This window comes from Amia ocellicauda (assembly GCF_036373705.1).
Source record: "Amia ocellicauda isolate fAmiCal2 chromosome 11 unlocalized genomic scaffold, fAmiCal2.hap1 SUPER_11_unloc_4, whole genome shotgun sequence".
Classification (NCBI taxonomy): Eukaryota; Metazoa; Chordata; class Actinopteri; order Amiiformes; family Amiidae; genus Amia; species Amia ocellicauda.
This window is the reverse complement of record NW_027102662.1, coordinates 815,135-834,427: the sequence shown is the minus strand read 5'-3', so window position 1 is coordinate 834,427 and position 19,293 is coordinate 815,135. Positions and strand designations below refer to the sequence as shown.

The window sequence follows — 19,293 nt, the reverse complement described above, 5'->3', positions numbered from 1 at the left end:
AAACCAGGTATTAGCATTCAAACCAGCGGCCAACTGGGGCGTATATTTGGGTTCTATTCTGACACAGAGAGCAGGTTCTCAGAAGTGGTGGGGCGGCTTTTACACTCTTTATGTGTATACGGATATCATAACCCACCAGAGGGTTGGGGATAGTTATGTCCCCCTTTTGAGAAATGTACTTATTAAAGGTAAAAGCAATGACATGGTCACAATTACTTATGACAAACCACACTACGTACCAGTCTCAAAGACCCACTTTGACAACATCACGATCGAAGTAAAATCGGATCAGAATATCAACGTACCCTTCCGCTTCGGTAAAGTTAATGTCAAACTACATTTTCGACCCCTGAAACAGTGTGTACATTATTAAAATGGCTACCTCGAGGGGTTATGTAGATCCTAGCGCCTATGTGGATTATTACAAGATGCAAGATGGAACGGCTTGCCCGGTATTGTAGGAGCCCCCACAATGTATGGCGCCGGTCGAGGAGGACTCTTTCGTGGTCTCTTTAGAATGGCCATACCCCTGCTTAAGAGAGGCTTTGCTATAGCCAGACCCCACTTGAAATCAGCGGCTAAAAATATTGTTAGTGACGTGTTCACCAATGTTATGAACCGGGCAGCTAGCCATGAGCATCAGGAGGGTTCGGGTCTCATGGTAATGGCGAGGAGGGGGGGTAAAAGAAGAAACAGCATGTGTCCACCAGGGCGCGACAAAGATCCGTGGCTAACAAAAAACGAAGAATCTCTCATTCTCCAACATATCGTGGAAACACTCGGAGAAGGAAACAGCACAAGAAAAAACCTGCAAAAAGAAAGTCTCAAAGAAAGAAAAATAGAGCCTCAGGATACATCTTTTAAACATGTCTTTTGTCCACAGTCTATCGGAAGAATGCGTCAAATCAGAACTGGATCTGTTTACAGTTCCATACACTCAAACGAGTATAGATAAGAGCATATATGTAGAGATTCCCCCTCTTTCTGCAATTTCAGACACGGCCCCTCTGGAGTTTTTTATAGCTGGCAATGGCGAGGATTATATTGATTTGAATAACACATTTATTTTAATGAACTGTAAAGTGACTGATGAGAATGGCGATGCAATCGAGAAGACGACCAACGCTGGGGTCATCAATTACCCGGTGGCCACCATGTTTTCACAGGTGGATGTGACCCTGGGAGATCGGCTCATTAGTCAAAGCAGCAATACTTACCCCTATAGAGCCATGATGGAGTGTATACTTAATTATAGTGAGGAGACCCTAAGCAAACAGTTCAGCCCCGGCCTTTTCTTCAAAGACATCCCGGAAGCTATGGACGACAAGGATCCAGAGGGACTAAATAAGGGTTTGCAAAAAAGAATGGCCTTTTCAACAGAAGGGAGGACCTTTGAGCTAATGGGGCATATCCATGCAGACATATTTTTCCAAGAAAAACTCATGCTCAACGGGGTAGACATTAAAATTAAAATGATCCGTAGTAAAAGTGCTTTTTGTCTGATGACCCCTGATACTGAAAAATATAAACTGACCATATTATCGGCCTCGCTGTTTGTGAAAAAAGTGTCCGTCTCCCCGGCGGTTAAACTAGGACACGCGCAGGCGTTAATGACGGCAAACGCCAAGTACCCGATTGAAAGAGTCTATATGAAAGTCCACAGTATCCCCGCAGGGACACGGGTGATGAACCAGGAAAATCTGTTTCTAGGACAGCTCCCAAAACAGGTTATTATAGGTCTCGAAGATAATGATGCATTTACCGGGGTTTACAACAAGAACCCCTTTAACTTTAAACATTATAACGCGGAATTTATAGCGTTGTACGTCGATGGTGTGCAGGTTCCATCCAGACCTTTTCAACCTGACTTTGAAATCGGCAATGCGGTTCGTGAATATGACAGTCTAGTACTGGCTACGGGTCGCCATCTCAAGGATCAAACTCTGCTGATCGATCGCCGGGAATACTGCAGCGGTTACACCCTGTACGGTTTCAACCTGACCCCTGACGAAGAGTGTGGGCAACATTTTTCACTGATGAAGACGGGCAATATGCGTTTGGAGATGCGTTTCAAGCAGCCTCTACCACGCACTGTTAATATGGTCGTGTATGCAGTGTTTGACAACATTATTGAGGTGAATCAGAGGAGAAACGTTATGTATGATTATTATTAAAATGAACACCAGAGAGCTCAACCACATCATGAATGCCCTGGCCAGCTCACGGAAACTGTTTCAAGGAGTCTACACCTGCGATCAGCTGACTAAATTTAAGGTCAAGAATTTACCTGCAATGTACATAATCAACACACACCCTAAAAATATGCCCGGAGAACATTGGCTGGCTATTTATCTAAGGGAGGACCACCGTGGTGAATTTTTTGATTCCTATGCAAACCCCCCGGATTTCAGACCTTTCCCTCGGAAGATCAATAACTTTCTGCTCAACAACTGTCAAGAAACCATTTACAGCGGTCGTCAAGTACAAAGTCTTCAGACCTTCACTTGTGGTCAACACTGTGTGTTTTTCTTATATCATAGATCTAAAGGAAGGTCATACCCCGATATTATGGCCTTGTACAGTGAGGATTTAGGCCAAAATGATAAAAAAGTGGCAGAGTTTGTCAGGACACTGTGGATCCCCCCTTATAACACAATGACTTACGACCCTAGCCAGCCGTGTATACAGATGGGGTGTTCTTGTGAGGATTTTAAAAGATGTCATGCGTGTTAAGGTGAAAAAATAATGAAAACAGCCTTTGAATCATTAGTTTTGTTTTTATTCAACACAATTCTTATACAAAGCAGGGGTTATGGTATAAATAAATGTACAACATTTGAAAAATAAAAAATAAAAATAAAAAAATGTTTGTCGGGTCATTATTTACAGGGGAGACAAATAAAAACATGAGATTAATAAGCTTCCCAACGATGGATAGATCCTGAGGATGGTCGCTCAGCACGGTCAGAGTAATGAGATATCGGAGTCAGATCAGGCTCCACCTCTTTACACAGACGGATTTTTTGTCGCGTTTCCTGGTTAGGAACTGTTGATTGGGGCATGTTCAGACAGGCCATCGCCTGTAGGAAAGCATTCCAGCCTACAGGTCGGCGACTATCGGGTACCTTATTAGTGCTAGTGACACTCTTCAACAAATCAAACATGTGTGAACCTTTGATCAGTTGTCCTTTAAAAACAAATTCACCCTGTTCATTCCAAGCCGTTACCCGCGGTTTCTGAACCATTTTGTGCAGGATATATTCTGCATGTCTTTTGCTTCTGGCCGGCATGTTTCTCAAAACATCCGTTACAACATCTCCCTCTGAACTCTCAACAGGTTCGGTCACCGCAACATCTTTATCAACCGTACCCCCCGCATCAGCCCCAGAACCATTTTCTTGAGAGGCCATGGTTAAAGTTAAAATGTTTTGATCTTTTTCACCCTGTCTAACCAGACGGAGGTAGCGCTGTAACGTGTTGGTATACAACTGGGCTTTGGAATACTGATTTAAATCGGCCCTGGCCTGTATAGCTTTCATTTCAGAGTCCAGGTTGTTTTTGGCCGTTTGTCTAATGGGCTCTGGCCCGACAACATTTTTTCTCAGTTTCTCAAGCTGCTCCTGAGGGATCAAAAACATTTTCTGAGCATATTCCATTATTAACCCACTCTGGAAGCTAGAAGACTGGTTAGGAAAGGCACGGCTATGCTCAACAGCGGTCCTATAAAACCCCCGGTTTGATTAATCTTCTTTCTTTTTCTTTTAATAGAATACTTCTTATTAGCGATGATCTTGATAACCGCTTTTTGTTTTTTGAGTTTAGAATGTTGAGAAGGGGTTAGGGGTATATTACCGCGTAAGATGTTAAAAGCTATTTCACACAGGGTCTCGATCAAATCCGAGGGGGCCCCTGCCAGCACAGCTTTCCTATGGCGCGGGCTCCTCTCAAATAACATTTGCAAAAGCGGCAGATTTCTTTCAATCCGAACAGACATTCTTATTTATTTCCTTTTCTTTAGCACATACACTGCCGGCCAATCGGGCGGGCACAAACCTGTTCTGAGGCGAAAGTCTTCTGGGGTTTGTGCTTTTAAGTCCGCAATCAAGTACCCGTAGGGTTTTTTGGTGGCATCCTCAAATGCCTCCAAAGAGAACTTGGTCTGGTTAGGGTACATTTGACGAGCCAAGACGGTGACCTGTAGTTTATCTCTGGGGTTTTTAAAAAGAATTATATAATTGGCATATAAATTAATAGTGCGGCTTTTTTTACCTTGAAAAAATAGATTTTGAACTAAATAAATAATACTTTAATTCCTATGATGAGTGTACTTTGTGAAAGCTTTTTCCACTTCACTGTTGTCACCGGCCTGCTCCATCAGGTCATCAAGGATCACTAGGTTAGTTTGACCGGGCGGGAACAAGTCATCACCACACAACGAGGCGGGGAGACCTTGCACAAATTTCAGATTATTTTTTTTCGAAGCCAAATCATCGTAGAGAGGTTGCCAGCAAGAGTAACACCACACTATGTTGTCAAGAGCTTGGGACACGGTTGCGTCCACATCTTCTATGATGTTCTTTATAAGATAGCTCTGCCCCGAATTGGAGGGACCGGCTATAATACAGGAGAAAGGGTGTTGAAGTCTGTTATCAAAACCACCGCTAATATCCATAAGGCAGAGTGGTATAATCAGTCTTCAACACTCTTTTATTGTACACCACTCTGAACCGTTTGTTTAGTGATCTATTTTCCAACGTGTACCCCTTTTTATTGCGATAGATCTGATTTCCGGCTGTAATAATCTCACGAGGAGGCGCGTCTTTCTCGTTACATAACTTTCTACCAGGGTCGTCAGAGACTTGATGTTAATGAGCTTGTTGTTACAATGGTTCAGAGTGAAACCCTTAACTTTCATACAGGTCTTACCCGCAGCCGTTCTGTATGCGTAAGTCTTAGGACCCCCTGAAACAAACTCCACTATGTGGTCCTGAGGATCTAGTTCGCTCGTTAACTCCCCAAGGTAGTCCCCGAGGGGAGGGACCCAATCCCCTGGCCTGGTGACAAAGATTACAGAGTCAGTATCATGATAGAGCGTGCGTTCCTGCAACTGATCCATTAAGTTGTTCAGTTCAAGCCGAGCGTAAGCCGTGGTAAAAACCGCTATGAAAACATTAACGTTCCCCTGTTTGGTGGGGAAATCTTTAGGGGCCCTCCACTGGACCTGTGCCACGTGGTCATTTAAGAATTGAAAGTGTGATACTGCATGTTGTTTGGAAAACATAAATTCTATGAACAGTTCAGGGGTTTTAATCAAGGTTGTGTTTAGACGGTAATTTCTTTCCCCAAACTTACCCCACAGACTGTTTAAAATCAGTTTGGACATTTGTCTCTTGGCGGGGTTTACAGTTATGTTCCCCGGCTCTAGACGGATCCCTTCCTTTTCAAAATATTGCTGAACGTATCGCTCTTTGGCCGCGGAGTCAACACACCATGAGGGATAGCCCGATGCCTCCTGTTTCCCTTTCAGATGGGTCATAATGTAATCAGCAAAAAGAGTATCAGATTTTTCAGAAAAATGCCAAACCTCATTCACCTTACCAACTGTAACCTTTCTCCACCGCCTTGTCAAGCTCAATGCTACACCAGACACCCGTCAGCGCTCTCTCTTCATCACTGTGCAGACAAGAGGTAGTTTGATTTTCAGTTTCCACACACGTTCTACACAGAGGGAACATCAATTTTCCCGAACACCTGTAAGGCAACACGGGTAAGAACAGCTCGCGAGGAGGGTACATGGTGACTTTGATCAAACCAAAGTAATGTCCGATTTCGAGAAAGTCACGATAAACAATGGTTGGACACCCCACCGGGTACATTTTGGTCTTGTTGACATAAGGGTACAGACTGGTGAAATCATAGTAATCTACTCTCTCACCCTCCTTTACCTCATAATGTAAACAGAGGGCGTTGGTACGACCCCCAAATAACGCATCCCGGGGCTCTAGACGTTCAGGAAAGTCCAAGGTTTCCATAAACCGTTGTACCCCCGCTTCCTGTTGCTTCAGGGTCGTCCACTCGTGTTTCCAAATCACCAGCACGTTCAAACCATAGGTGTTTTTTAAAGTTTCAATTCGTTCCTGGAAATCATAGTACATATCACCGCAGAGTTTTTGTGTTACGGGGTTAAAGGTGTTTGGGTCGAAGCACTGAGGACAGCCATGGTAAATACAACCTGCAAACTCATAAGCGGTACGCCGCCCGGACACGTCGCTAAAACCGTCTAAGTCATAAGGCCCCATTTTGACTTCCCCTTGATTTAAAGCATGTCTGATGAAGATGTTATCCCGGGCACTCAGGTATTCCAGCCACTGTATGGAGACAGTCGAAAAGTTCTTTTGTCTAGCACGATAGTTGTCAGAAGTGGTGACCGCTATAGTGTTTTTCTGCAAGAAATTGGACCGATACATTTTCATGCAGAGAGACGCTATGGTCACACTTTGCAAAGGGTCGAGACCCGATGTGTTGATAACCTCGGCGCGGAAACGCACACAGGATTCTTTAAGGATCACCACATCATTTTTACAATAAGCGGCCATCTCTTCTCGGAAATCAAAAACACCTCCCTTAACCGTATTGTACCATTTAAAGAATTCCTCCCTCTCATGAGACATCATAGTATCAACCCCATAATAAGAGGCGGGCGGGTAGGACCCTCGATAATTTTGAGTGTCCTTAGTATTAAAAAAATGGCAGAACCAACCTTTCTTCTGAGCCTCAAAACCCAGAGCCTTAGGCAAAGCGCTCAATTTCATGGGGAGGAAATTTAACGAGTCTATGTAACGTTAGTTGAAAGCTTCGTCGGTGAAACACATGATCTTGCTACCCTGAGCTATTATTTTTGGGGTCACCCCATTTTCCACCAGATACTTCATCAAAATGTAAGAATCATAACCCTTAGCATTGTGGGCAATAAATGTGTAATTGAGGTATTTTGGACCGCGATACCGCGTAAAGAAATCCCTGACACAACTCTCACCGCTAGCTGACCACTCACGATCCAACATGTCAATACAGTGTATATAATTAGCAACGTGGACCCCGTTTTCTTGCCGGCATTCAAAAGCAAAAAAGACATACCGGTTGTGCGGCGGCTCCTTTTTAACCGGCTGAATAAAGCACTGGTGTTCGGACCCCGGGGTTAAATCAGCATTACAGATCCTGCATCTCGGCTCCAGACATTTGTGTGGTTTAACCTCATGAAAACGGTACTGGAGGCAACACTGCGGGCAATATTTAGTTTGATCACAATAACTCCGTTTTTTAAGCCCCTCAGCAGCGGCCCTCTGTACCTTATGCTCGGAAAAACAGAACGCTGAGAGACAAATCCTTAAGCAATCTTTACATCGGATGGTAGGGGCCAAACCCTTACGACATTGCGGATTGAAACAGACGTTACAGTAACCGTCACAGCGGTGCTTAAGCTTATCATTGAAGGCCTTATAACACCAATGACAAACATACGAACAACCCAAAAAAGCCGTCAAACTCTTTATTCCAAAGTAATGACTATCACTTAGGAAGAGAAACAGTGTCTGTGTATGGGTTTCAGGATGTATCTGAAATTTCACAAATACTTCCTTTACCTCACAACGGTACCACAAAACAATTTTTAAAGACAACAACTCCTCAAACTTGGTGATGTCTGAAAAGGCAACCATCTGTTGAGAGTTTAAGCCGGCCCTCTGATGAAGCATTAAAGCCTCTTGCAGAGCTTGGGGTTCAGGCATGTCGGGGGTGAGTAGTTTTATTAAACTGTAAGCAAAACAGAGCTTATTGTCCCCACTGGAACTCACCACTAATTGCCTGAGCTTGGTCCTAATTATGTCGTTCTTCAAGCATTTCGACAGTCTTCTAAGCGCCCCACCCTCAGGGTTACGAACCACATTCATTACCAGAGACAGACTTTCATCAGCTAAGATGGCTGCGTTACTTTGCAATAACGCTTCGATTTTAGCCAGACATCTAAATTATCTCCACTCAGCATTACAGATAGGTTGCTAAACAAATCATCCCCTCTGAGTTCTAACTGTACAACATCTCGAGGTCTGACCCTTTCAGCAACCTGTTCAAGCATTTTCTGCAAGGCCTCGTGTATGTTGACAAATATTTCTGCATAATTGTCACAATTTAAAAGTTCTGCAAAATTAAAACGCTGAATCATTTCAAAATTGTTATAGGCCGGTCTATCTATAATCACGGGATCACTGGTACTCTTGGACACATCATCATTTTGAACAAAGCCTTCACCCCCTACATTCTCACAGAGCATGTCCTCCACAGCCTTATCAGTCTCAGAACCCTCCACATTCCGAACACCCCCACTGCTGACATCTACAAAACCCCCTTTTTGAGGAGGCTCATTTAAAGCCTGTAAAAGTCCTTCAAAGATATCCAACCGGTTAATGTCAAGACCCTCCTCTATAGTGATGGCTGCTTCTGCCGCCATCCTGTGTTCTAATTGTCTCAAATCATTTATAATAGGGGCAGAATTTGGTCGGGGTAGCTCCTCCAAAGCCTCCACCATTTCAAACAAATCGGGGTGAACTAGGGGGTGAACCTCTATAAGCGCTACCGGTGGGAGGTGGTTATTTAGATCATTGACCATCTGTAACAGGTCGGGGTTCACCGGTAAGTCTGTTAATTCACATTCTATCAGTGGTAATTGGGGGTTATTTAAATCATTTATCATTTGTAATAGTTCCAGGTTCATTGGGACATCAGAGGAGTTCACAACAGGGCCGGGGATGTTCTCTCGGGAAGGTCTTTTTGGGGCCCTAGCTTGTTCATAATCCTTTAGTTTGTGAGTTCTTTTACCAAGTCAGGACATTTTTTAATTTATTTTTTATTTTTCCAACAACCCACAATAGTAAGGCGTTTTGTGTCAATTAAAACATTAAATACGGTACAATTCGTTAGTAAGGGTATTAATAAGGGTGTTTTGGCTCTCTATCACCAGGTTTTGCCCCACTAACACAAGTCTTTGATTTTGTAACAAAGTATGTAGCAACTCATGCCGACCTTCAGGAAGTAGCTCCGGGGGCTGGTGGCCTGGCTCAGCTTCAAAGGATGGTCGCTCCGGTAAATCTCGGTCGAAGGAGGCAGGGAGCGAGCGTATACTCATGGACGGAGACCAAGAAGGCCTTTGCGGTAACACCCTGGCCAAGCGCGGGGTACTGTTCCGCGTTTCTGTAGCCAAGAAACGGGTCTGGGGGGACGATGTTGAAACCAGGCCGTCGTTGGGTGGTGTGTCAGCCCTGACTGACGGCGACCCCTGAGGTTGTTGGATGCCTGTATTTGTTCCGCCCGACAATGCGGCGGGCTAAATCTGGGGTGTTGAATTACCCCCAGAAGGCTGTGGCCTGAGTAGATGTTGGGGGGTCTCCAAGACCACCGTGGGGGATCCTCTCGGTGATCTCACCGGGGAAGATGTTTGATCCCACTTAGACGGGGTAATTGTCCTCAATAGCTCATCCACAGAATGACTATCCCAAGAGTCTTGGGAAGAATAAAAATATACATTACATTTACATCTTTAAACGGCGACAGAAATCAAACTTAAAACAACATGTCCAGGACATTCAAAACCTTTAGCTTTTTTAGACCTTTGAAAATAGCCTTAGACATTCACTACAACGCCTTATTATTTACAGACAATATATTTATTAGGACTTGATAATAAATGTAAAACAGAGAAGCCGCTGTAAATAAACTGTTTCTTAAATGTTTCTTTAAAAACTGTAATATTGTTAATAAAACACACACACACACAACAACATTTCATTTTTAAACGAACCTTCCAAGTGTAAACGCTTCCTGATCCCGGGACTTCCTGTTTCACAAACGTTTTCACAATCTGTTTAAATATTAAATACAATGAACACCTTCAAGCCTTTTCCTACAACCACTTTAAAACAGAAGTATAATAGCGGGAGATAAGCCAAACAACTTACTAAACCCTTTCGGACGGCTTTACTTCCTAACCAGACGGTACGGCAATCGGTCATTTCTAAACACGTTCCCCAGAAACAAGCATAGACCTGTCCGGACTTCTAAAGATCTTTCCCAGAACCCCCCGCCCTACAGGAAACGGTCACCCATCGCTTAAATATTAGCCCTCAACGGGCAAACAAAGCCCTTTTAAAAACATTAAAGTTTGAAAGATCTTACTTACCTCCACAGAATAATCGTTTCTTATGTTTTTCGGCTGGTTTAGCTTTTTGCACCGCTGTGAAGGTAAGAGACATGTTTAACCTTTAACCACACCGCTTTATAAAAAGCTTTTACCTCTTACAGGCTGCAGACATATACTCACAGCTATCAGATACCGGGGCTGACGGCCTTTCAGATTCTTGAAAGGTTACGGTTCTCGAAGGTAAAACGAAACAAGCCCTCGATGTGGAAGGCCTTTCGTTGTCTCGAACCACGTTTCTTAATACTGTTAGACAGGATAATTTTTTTAAAATTAACAAAACTGGACTCAAACATCTTACAGAAACGTTATACAAACAAACAGGGGTTTAGTTCTTACCCGGTCGGCAGACAGCCTGTCTAGGGACAACTACTTCTCTTGGTCGAGACATTAATCACAGGCCTTTCGATAGTTTCTGTGTAATTAAAGAGACCGGCATTAATATATATTAAAACGTTTTCATAACTCTAATGAGCCGCTTCAAAACCACACACACCCATACATAAGAACCCATGAGCTTAAACACAAAAATCTTACCGTCGTTGTTCCAGATGATCTCCTCAGCGTTGGGAATTAACTCCTGTTGACTGGCTGAAAAATAATTTTACAGAACTTAAAACAGATGTTATAGCCTTATTTACAATACATGCACACAACACGCTCTGAGTCAATGAAAATAATCTGAAGACTTGCCTAAAAACTCGTTTAAATCGAAGTCGCTGATGTTGTTTCCGGACATTGTTGATCTTTAGTCTTAAATCGAAAGGTCAGTATGAGTCTGTCGAGCTGAAGACCAGACCTTCATACTTATACTGATGGCCACATGCCGGATCTGCTTGTAAGGCATTGTTCTGGTCTGGCCTTTGTGCCGCCCTGTTACCAATTAACATATCAAAACCAACCAATAAAATGACACTGCATCAAATTTCAAATAGAAACCAAGATATAGACGATCTCTTCCTCTCTACTCTAAACTTTTATTAGAACCTTTAGGTCTCTCAAAAAAATATTTTTAAGCATCATGACCTATAGTCAACAAACCACTAAGAATATTTCAGGCCTTTATAAGCGCTAAAAAACAACCTGAGCGAAGAAAATAACTATAAAGATCTAAAATAACTAGCGCTTTTACAGTGATTTTTTTTTTTTTTTAATAGCGATGCTTTGTTTTGTATTATACAAGTCACAAACTACTCAGAACAGCGTTTATCCCCGCAAAAGAGATATTTGGGTTTATTTTACAAAGCTTATAAATTATATAGGTTAAAAGTATTCTGAATGTTTTGATACCACATGCCATACGTACTGTTGTCTGAGCCCACCCCCGCCACCCATGGTGTGAGTGATTTAGCCTTGAGTGTTGTGATCTATTTAGCATTGAGTGATCAGTTGTTTTTATTTTTTAAACGATTCCTTATCATCAGGGATTGAGACTGCTAAAATACCTTAAAAGCATATCCTTATCTTAAGTCTAACTCTTATGAGCTTTAAGACCCTAGAATGTATTTAAGTAAAACGACTGAACACATTATGTGAGAGATAAAATATAACCACAGCTTTTTTTTTTTTTTTTTTTAAAACAATTAACCTATACACACAAACACCCACACACACACCCTCTTTTTTAATTTTATTTTTAATTAAATTTGAGGGGAGAGACAGAGCCAGATACAGTGTGGATAACATAAGTACCCTATGCAAAACAGGCATTGTTAGGACCTGGGATCATAACAGACAACAGAACTTGTTGATCTTATAAAATGATTGGGCGAGAGAGAGAGAGAGACACACAGAGACAGTGTGAATATGATAAACGCACTATTCAAAACTGGCATTGTTAAGACCTGGGACCATTACAGACAATAGAACTTGTTGATCTTATAACGGTTTAGATTTACTAAACCATTACATGTATATTTTAAAAAGACCCCCAAACACTACAGGAAGAGCCGACCCATTCACACTCTACAGTTGACCAACAAGAACAACAAGAACAACAGGTTATGGGCGGCCTTGTTGTTCAGGGTTTTATGGGTGTACACTTTCTGACGGATATGACGTAGGAATAATTAAGGAAATAACTCTACCTAAAATCACGCCCCCCAATTATGACGTAGGAATATTAATAAGCTTAGGGCATACGTCATAACAAAATAGGCCGCGCCCATAAAACCCTACTATCTACTCATAAGAGTAACAGCAATGTCGCCGATCCTGCTACGGTCGTATTGTAACAGCAACAACATGTATCGATTTTAAAACTGTCAGTTCCAGCGCCTCGCAAAGCTACCCTTCTGTGATCGTTTGTTCTCAAGGTCAGGATTTCTTGACACTCCGAGGAAGAGAAAACGATGGCCGGCCGCGTTACAGGGACAGATAATAAAGCACTAGCACGCGTGCACCGCGGGTTGTTTCCGCCCGGTTTCGAACCAGGGACCTGTCGCGTGTGAGGCGAACGTGATAGCCACTACACTACGGAAACCGACCTGCCCTGGTGTTTCGAATGGCTCCCATCGAAGCCGGCTGGTAAAACGCGCACAGGCGTTTCCCGTGGGCCAGCCTGTGAGATAAAGGTTTCTATTTTCACTGACCTATTTTGCATTGCTCAAGGACACATCAGGACACTTTGGAAACTCTTTCAAAGGAAGAACGCCCTGAGCTATGACAAGACTTAGACTTACCCCAACAAGGTGATGCTCACTGGCTTGTTCAAACAGCTGCTGCTCATCTTGTGCCACCATCAGACAATCACAGAGCTATTGTGCCTTCTACACCTTACGGTAGCTTTACTTTAACAATAATAATGACGGCGACCTCGACAACAAAAAGAAAAACAAGAACAACAACAACAACAACAAGAACAATAACATCATCATCAGATTTTAATTAAAAGTGGCTACACCAGCGTTTACAATTTCAACCTGTCGACGGACGGACGCTCTGAGTCCACCAATTTCGGAAACTCCAATGAAGAAAAGCCACCTACCGCCTCCGGGGAACCACGAGGGCAAGCAGGACGAAAAGGGCAGGCCCACAGCAGGCTCTTTCCGCCCGGTTTCAAACCGGGGACCTTTCGCGCGTTAGGAGAACGTGATAACCGCTACACTTCGGAAACTGACACCGTCACCTCTTGCTTAGAACGGTTACCGTTGGAGACTGCTGGTAAAACCGACCCGTCCTGGCGTTTCAAATGGCTCCCATCGAAGCAGGCTGGTAAAACGCGCACAAGCGTTTCCCGTGGGCCAGCCTGTGAGATAAAGGTTTCTATTTTCACTGACCTATTTTGCATTGCTCAAGGGCACATCAGGACACTTTGGAAACTCTTTCAAAGGCAGGACGCCCTGCGCTCTGACAGTGCCTGCACTTAGCCCAACAAGGTGATGCTGAATGGCATGTTCAAACGGCTGGTGGTCTTCCTTCACCACCAGACTATCAGAGCTATTGTGCCTTCTACACCTTACGGTAGCAACAAATCTAACTACTGCTTTACTTTAACAATAATAATGACGGGGACCACGACGACAACAAGAACAACAACAAGAACAACAACATCAACAAGAACAACAACATCATCATCATCATCATCATCAGATTTTAATTAAAAGTGGCTACACCAGCGTTTACAATTTCATCCTGTCGACGGACGGACGCTCTGAGTGCACCGATTTCGGGATACTTCGGAAACTCTTTCAAAGGCAGGACGCCCTGCGATCAGACAGTGCCTGCACTTAGCCCAACAAGGTGATGCTGAATGGCTTGTTCAAACGGCTGGTGGTCTTCCGTCACCACCAGACTATCAGAGCTATTTTGCGCCTTCAACTACATAAGAGTAACAGCAATGTCGCCGATCCTGCTACGGTCGTATTGTAACAGCAACAACATGTATCGATTTTAAAAGTGTCAGTTCCAGCGCCTCGCAAAGCTACCCTTCTTACATCGTTTGTTCTCAAGGTCAGGATTTCTTGCCACTCCGAGGAAGAGAAAACTACAGCCACCCTTGGGGCAGAGAGATGGGGGACGGGTAACACGGCACTGGCACGCGTGCACCACGGGTTGTTTCCGCCCGGTTTCGAACCAGGGACCTTTCGCGTGTGAGGCGAACGTGATAGCCACTACACTACAGAAAACGACCCGTCCTGGTGTTTCGAATAACTCCTATCGAAGCCGGCTGGTAAAACGCACACAGGCGTTTCCCGTGGGCCAGCCTGTGAGATAAAGGTTTCTATTTTCACTGACCTATTTTGCATTGCTCAAGGGCACATCAGGACACTTTGGAAACTCTTTCAAAGGAAGAACGCCCTGAGCTGTGACAAGACTTACAATTACCCCAACAAGGTGATGCTCAATGGCTTGTTCAAACAGCTGCTGCTTGTCTTGTGCCACCATCAGACAATCACAGAGCTATTGTGCCTTCTACACCTTACGGTAGCATTACTTTAACAATAATAATGACGGCGACCACGACGACAACAAGAACAACAAGAACAACAACAATAACATCATCATCAGATTTTAATTAAAAGTGCCTACACCAGCATTTACAATTTCAACCTGTCGATTGACGGACGCTCTGAGTGCACCAATTTCGGGCACTCCAATGAAGAAAAGCCACCTACCGCCTCCGGGGAACCACGAGGGCAAGCAGGACGAAAAGGGCCGGCCCACAGCAGGCTGTTTCCACCCGGTTTCAAACCGGGGACCTTTCGTGCGTTAGGCGAACGTGATAACCGCTACACTTCGGAAACTGACACCGTCACCTCTTGCTTAGAACGGTTACCGTTGGAGACTGCTGGTAAAACCGACCCGTCCTGGCGTTTCGAATGGCTCCCATCGAAGCAGGCTGGTAAAACGCGCACAGGCGTTTCCCGTGGGCCAGCCTGTGAGATAAAGGTCTCTAATTTCACTGACCTATTTTGCATTGCTCAAGGGCACATCAGGACACTTTGGAAACTCTTTCAAAGGCAGGACGCCCTGCGCTCAGACAGTGCCTGCACTTAGCCCAACAAGGTGATGCTGAATGGCTTCTTCAAACGGCTGGTGGTCTTCCGTCACCACCAGACTATCAGAGTTATACTGCGCCTTCAACTACATAAGAGTAACAGCAATGTCGCCGATCCTGCTACGGTCGTATTGTAACAGCAACAACATGTATCGATTTTAAAAGTGTCAGTTCCAGCGCCTCGCAAAGCTACCCTTCTGCGATCGTTTGTTCTCAAGGTCAGGATTTCTTGCCACTCCGAGGAAGAGAAAACGACAGCCACCCTTGGGGCAGAGAGATGGGGGACGGGTAACACGGCACTGGCACACGTGCACCGTGGGTTGTTTCCACCCGGTTTCGAACCGGGGACCTTTCGCGTGTGAGGCAAACGTGATAGCCACTACACTACGGAAATCAACCCGTCCTGGTGTTTCGAATAACTCCTATCGAAGCCGGCTGGTAAAACGGGCTCAGGCATTTCAGGTCGGCTAGACTGTGAGATGGCGTCTGAAGTGCCGCGAAAGGATGCCATTTTCACAGACCTGTTTGGCATTGCTAAAGGGCACATCAGGACACTTTGGAAACTCTTTCAAAGGCAGGTCGCCCTGCGCTTTAAAAGGGATCCCAGCTATGTTGGAGTGGAGCTTCTTGCTTTGGGAGAGAAGGAGGGTACGTTGGAACCTTTTGAGACGGTAATTGAATACTCTTATGAGGACTGGTTGAAGGTGATGGCCTGGAGAGATCTGGGGCTTGTGGATAAGACTCTAGAAGGCTTGCAAGAGGGTCCAAGAGAATGCGAAATGGAGTCTCCGACTCAGGGTTTTGAAAGGTGTGAATGGGAAAGCTTGCAGAACTACGGTAGAGTGGTGAAGAGTCTATCTCAAACTACAGATCGTAAGGTTTTGTTTAGCAGTACCCTGATTACAAACCCTATTGAAGGGGGTGTGGAGGATCCAGAAAAACAGGTTACGGAAATTATGTTTGACGCCGTGGACTGGCCGTTCTTGAAAGAGGTCATAAACTGTATAAATGATGGTTTTGACATCTTGACCAAATGTTCGCAACTGGATTTGGTTAGAAGGAGAATATGCTGGATTATGGATTATATATCCCCCTTGAATGACGACGACGATGATAAAACAGACGACGTGTGGGGTTTTGGAGGGGGGTCTGACGGCTCAGGGGCTACTCTCTTCTAAGAGGGCGGTGTGTCGTGACGTAGTGAAGAGATAGGATAAAAGGTGCAACAATTCATTCATGGTTTAAAATTAAAGAGAATGTCTTACCCGAAAGCTGCGGACGTCGACAGGCTCTACAGGCCTCTTCAAACCCGGGATCACCCCTGGTTCTATTCCCCAGATTTTGTATACACTCTGGAACCCTTTGACTGTGGTTACTCTCCAAGACCTCAGACCCCGGTCCCTCAGGACGAAACAACATGCGGTGCGATGGATGTCCAAATGAGTCTCGGGGATCCCCAGCCTCTGGAGCTCATGGAGGGCCTCGATTTTGCCGAACTGTCTACCGTCTGTGCGTCTCAGGAGGGGGTCAGTCCAATGGATGGAGAAACACCCCACAAACCACCAGGCGACCCAATGAGCATCGGACTGTCCCGGGGGCGTGATGAAGACGCAGGATTTATGCCCGGGGTATGTGACCAAGTAAGCAGAGTGGTTAAAAGCACCCTGGTGTATATTCTGAGTGCTCTCATCGACCGAGCTCTGAAAGAAGTCTGTCGGGGGTGTGAAGTGAATCACCCCAGTCAGTTGAGACACAGTTGTTTGTTTGAACCAGACCGTTACTATTTCCTGTTCTATTTCAACGTGTTTTACAGAAGACTGAACAAACCGTGGCTGAAACCGGCACTAATCAAGGCGCTCTCTTACTCCCACATACATGTCACTGTGGGACAAGTCCAGAAAATCATAGATGAGATTTTGCTGGAGCTGAAAAAGGAGCCGTTTATAATAGAGAAACTTGGGCAGCTGCTCAATGACCTGGATGAGCCGAGTAGAAAAACCGCTGGCAAGCTAAAAGCTTATTTCTTCCGTAAAGAAGTTAAAGCTGGGGGTAGCGACGAAGAATTCGACATCTACGCCACTGATTCAGACTCTGACCTGAACTAAGGGACTTTGAACATGGGAAATGTTCTGGACTGCTTCTGCAACTGGTTCTGTCATCAACACTCTGCAGCTAACCTGAGAGCGCTATTACACCATGTGCTTGACAGAAAAGTAGCCAACGCGAGCCTTTTCTCTACAGATTTAACCATCGATGAGGATCAACTTTCAAACCTGGAAAAGTGAATGGCTGCTGTAACAAAGACCGGGGGGTACGAACACTGGGATGAAGGGCTCAAGGGGGCCAAGAATGATGTTAGGCCATTTCATCAACATCTGTATGACCTTTTACTGAGCATGTTTAATACACCTCTGTTTACTTTTAAAATAGGTCATATTGTTGTTTTATTTACATATGTAACTGAGGTGTGTGCCTACAAGATAAAGAAACAGGTATATTTGTTGATATAGATCAAGTAACCAATCATCTGATTTCTTTTTGTCTGGACCGTAGAAAAAATTGTTGTGTATGTTATACTTTTCTCAAATGTCTAAAAAGGGGTATCTGCTCTCCTGAAGTTGAATAAAAAACCTTGTATAAAAACTTTGCGCATAGTGTGGGTCTGTGTGGTTATTTGACAGAATGACTCGGCAAGCTCCCCAAATGCAGGAACTATACTACAACCCAGCCAAGATTGGGGGTTTGGCGGGTAAGAAGGGTTTTCAAAGAGGACTCGCTGAGGCCGGAGTGAAGGTTAATGATGTGGTTGTTTCAGAATGGTTACGGGAACAAGACGCCTATACCTTACATAAACCTCTCAGGATTAACTTTTAAAGAAACCGCGTATATGCAACTGACATAGATTCACAATGGCAAATGGATCTAGTCGATATGTCAAATTTATCAAAACATAACAATGGTCACAAATTGATGTTGATGTGTATCGATGTGTTATCAAAATATGCCTGGGCTCGCATTCTACATAATAAAACAGGTCGGGCGGTGACAAGGGCCTTTGAGGATATATTGTCCCAGGGTCGATGTCCTAAAAAACTGCAGACTGATAAAGGAAAAGAGTTTCTCAACAGAGAATTTCAGAATCTACTGAAGAGACACAAAATACATCATTTCACCACCGGTAATGAGCTTAGGGCATCGGTAGTGGAGAGGTTTAACCGCACCATAAAGACCAAAATGTGGAGATATTTTACAGCGGTCCACACGTTCAAGTATTTTGATAAAGTTCAGGATTTTATCGATGCTTACAACCAAGGGTATCACACCAGTATTAAAATGAAGCCTTTAGATGTTGATCAAAGTAATTCTTTTAAGGTCTATAAAAAATTATACCGACCATTTATTAAGAAGGGAAAAACTACTTATTAGTTCAACATCGGTGATGTGGTTCGCGTTTCAAAGCTAAGGAGTACTTTTGCCAAAGGTTATGAACAAACATTTTCTGACGAATATTTTACAGTTACCGAACAGTTGGCTAGAGACCCCCCCGTGTACCGGTTAAAAGACTATGACAGGGAGGATATAGAAGGAACGTTTTATGAAGCCGAGTTACAAAATATTATTGTGGGTAAAGACAGTGTATACAGAGTTGAAAAGATATTAGCTGAAAAAACCCAGAACCGGAAAAAATATGTGTTGATGAAATGGCTTGGATGGCCTGAAAAGTTCAATAGTTGGGTCCCGGAACAACAGGTTTGCGATATTCAATCCTTATAACAACATGCCCGCGGGTGTGTTGGGGGCATTACTTTCGATTCTCAAGATGGAATCAGGAGGCTTCTACGTGACTCTACCCAGTAATGCCTCTCTCGATATATATCCTAAAAATGAAATATCCAGTTACACGGTACAATTTGGAAAATCTATAGATCTAAGGGGGTCGTGGGAAGTGGGGTTGGCGGAAATACAGTATCCTTACACTTGGGCTGTTTTACAAGATAAGGATGCCACCTTCGCCATTTTTGATGATGTTAAAATCAATGGATAT

At 44.1% G+C, this 19,293-nt stretch overlaps 2 non-coding genes across 2 annotated transcripts; both read right to left on the bottom strand.

Annotated features, from left to right (window-relative positions):
• Positions 1-12,658: 12,658 nt before the first annotated feature.
• Positions 12,659-12,731, bottom strand: trnav-cac (transfer RNA valine (anticodon CAC)). Its single transcript has one exon. It is a non-coding gene; the product is annotated as a tRNA-Val (tRNA).
• Positions 12,732-14,303: 1,572 nt separating this feature from the next.
• trnav-cac (transfer RNA valine (anticodon CAC)) lies at positions 14,304-14,377 on the bottom strand. Its single transcript has one exon. It is a non-coding gene; the product is annotated as a tRNA-Val (tRNA).
• Between the last annotated feature and the right edge of the window lie 4,916 nt (positions 14,378-19,293).